Source organism: Tupaia chinensis, unplaced genomic scaffold (genome assembly GCF_000334495.1).
Source record: "Tupaia chinensis unplaced genomic scaffold, TupChi_1.0 Scaffold142619_1, whole genome shotgun sequence".
Lineage (NCBI taxonomy): Eukaryota > Metazoa > Chordata > Mammalia > Scandentia > Tupaiidae > Tupaia > Tupaia belangeri.
Genome location: NW_006202465.1, coordinates 735,633 through 738,867, shown reverse-complemented (window position 1 = coordinate 738,867; position 3,235 = coordinate 735,633).

The window sequence follows — 3,235 nt, the reverse complement described above, 5'->3', positions numbered from 1 at the left end:
GGGGGTGGCCCCCCCCCCATAAAAAAAACCCCTACAAAAAAAAAAAAAAAAAAAAAATTAAAGAAAAAGAAAAACATGAACATTCAGGGTAAAACAAATCAGAAAGTAAAAGATACTTGTGGTAAATATTCTCTTGTCATTTACATATTGAACTTCAATGATACATTAGCATTGAATGGCTTCAATATATACAATCTTTTTTTTAAAGAGGTTTTTGCTATAGGGCGTGTGCACTCGCCAGAGAGACAGAGAGACAGAGAGAAAGAAAGCGAGAAATCACCCCCTAGAGAGCATGGCCACGCCGCAATCCCTTCTCCTCCATTCTCCTCTCGGGATCTTGGGCACACACGCACACACACCCAACGTGAGTTTAAGCCACCGAGTCCAGGACTCGAACCACGGTCGGCTACATGGGAGTTCAGCGACATAGCCATTACACTAACTGCTGGTTTCCCCAAATCCTTTTGATTAGGCAATAATGATGCAATTTTTAACCTAAGAAGGTCATAGATTTATAAATTTCTTAAAAGGGATCTATTCATCATCAACTGATATTTTAAAAGCAGAAAACTAGCTTTCTGACTGCTATTTTTCTGTCTAATCATCATCAAGTTGGAAATTTTCTCTTTATGTCTTATGAAATAGTATCGAGTCTCATTTTTTAAAAAATGGTTTCATAAAAAGGGCTATGGCCCTTCCAGAAAGTGTAGCATATGGAATACATGGCTTCTCTTCAATCTTGTAACTAAATTTTATTTTTTTGAGAGAGTGATCTTTTGCTATAGGGCACATGCGCTTGCCAAGGAGAAAGAGACGGAGAGACAGAAAGCGAGAAATCACCCCCTTCGGTGATGGCCACACCGCAGTCCTTCTCCATCTCCTCTTGAGATCTTGGGCATGCACACACACATGCCTGGCATGAGTTTTAGTCACCAGGTCCGGGACTCAAACCATGGTCAACTACATTGGAATCCAGTGATGTAACCATTACACCATCTGCTGGTCCTCTGTAACTGAATTTTATAAACACACTGAAATTTTGGGACATCAATTCCAGTCATTTCAGTATGAGAGCTAGGGTGGGCATCTTTACTTTTGTTTGAATTACCCAAAGTAGTTTCTGCAGCATTTTCTTTCTTAAACCTCATTGATCTAAATAGTCATTCCGTGTTTTTCTCTCACTGCTGTGGAGATGTAGGATTTATTACAGTAGCGTGCTTTTCTTTTCTTTTTAGGTTTTTGCCACAGGGCACATGCACTCACTAGAGAGAGACAGAGAGGGGGAAAGTGCAAAATCACCCTCTACAGGGGATAGCCATACTGTCATCTCTTCCTCTCCATTCTCCTCTCAGGATTTTGAGCATGAGCCTGGTGTGATTTTCAAGTCACTGAGTCCAGAACTTGAACCACGGTTGGCCAAGTGGGGGTCCAGCAGCTTAACCACTACTCCACCTGCTGGTCTCTAGAGTGCTTTTCTTGTACGCAATTTTAGAGTAGATAAACTATACACTGTCTTAGTTCATTCTGGCAGCTATAACAGAATACCATAGACTGGGTGACTTCTAAACAACAGAAATTTATTTCTCATAGTTCTGGAGGCTGGAAAGTCTAACATAAGAGCCCTAGTAGATTCACTATCTGATGAAGACATAATTCTGGCTCATAGATGACACCTGCTAGCTGTGTGGAAGGTGCAGAGTCTCTGGCCTCTTTTTATAAGGGCACTATTCATAAAGCCCATCCATAAAGACTCTGCCTTCATGACCCAATCACCTCCCTAAGGTCCCATCTCTTAATGCTATCATCTTAGGGGTTGGGATTTCAACCTATAAACTTTGGGAGACCCAAACATTCAGACCTATAGCATATACCTTTTGATAAAATGTCAATATATGTACATGATTTGTTATATTCACTAATGCTTCTTTTTCCAAGCTGGTGTCTTTAATTTTCTCATTTTCATCACCAACAGAACCTACATTTTTTACTTCTGTCTTTTTAAGAAAAGGAAGGAATATTTTCTCTTTTTAATACATATTTTTTATTATTATACATACAAATGTGCACACATGCCCAAAAATTTCAAGGAGGTAGAAGGAATTGTGTCATGACCATTCCCCATTCAGGAGTGCTTTCTCGCTTTCCCTCTCCCTCACTGTATGGCAAATGGATGCACCCGCTGGCAAATTTTTTAGAACCCAAATAAAATATACATATGCACAAAAAAAAAAAGAAAGAAAGAAAAGGAAGGAATAATGCAGAAGCTAGGCATGTTTGCAGAATAAAACAAAGATCATTAAATGTCCCTTATTGGTAAACTTGCAAAAGTTGGTGAGCAAGGATCTGCCTTTTATTTTGCTGGTGTTGATCATGGTGGAGGTGGTGATGTTTGTATACTTTTTTGGGAGGGTGTGGAAAGAGGTTACTTAATATTTTCCCAGTGAGAATATACATCTTCACAGCTCAAGCTGGAGTTGTCATTTTTAGTCATGTAGGAACTACTGCAGTGATCTGTGTGTCCTCATAAATCCCTTTGTCTTCTCCAAGGAAACACAGAAAATTATGATTTGGCCATGTATGAGTGCCTTTTTAAATGGTGGGTTTTATGAGTGCAAGCATGCGTATTTCTAAGTAATCCGTCAGTTCCTTTCATGCTCTATGAACTAGGGATAAATGTGCAATGAATCTCACTGTAGCACTCCTGAATTTTAACCAGACCAGTGCTGCTTCAACCTAATTGATATAAAAGGAATTGGGAAATGCTGCCTTCATGAAAGAAATGTCTCTTAATTCAACATTAGCTATATTGATTAGAGTGAAAATACACATCATGCCTCCCTGTGGTGCATTCATGAGGAAGTAAGAAACAGGCGCGTATCTTCTCTTTTCTCCAACATTGTTCCTGGCTGCCTTAGAAACGACATATCTGAGAGGCTGTCCTGTAATATAGTGCTCAACATGTCTGAGCAAAATACTGAGTCTACTAGTAGATGAACAAGTGTCGGTAGCCTTTGAATCTTCTCTTTTTCTATTTGTTCCTAGGTGGAGAACTTAGTATTATCAGTAAACACTTCAATTCTTGGTCTTGGGGCCGCCAGGTGGTATGGTGGCTAAGGGTGCTGGACTCTCACATGACCGACTGTGGTTCGAGTCCCAGACCTGGTGGCTTGCTTTCTCACTTGCTCTTCTCTCTCTCTCTCTCTCTCTCTCTCTCTCTCTCTCTCTCTCTTGTCTC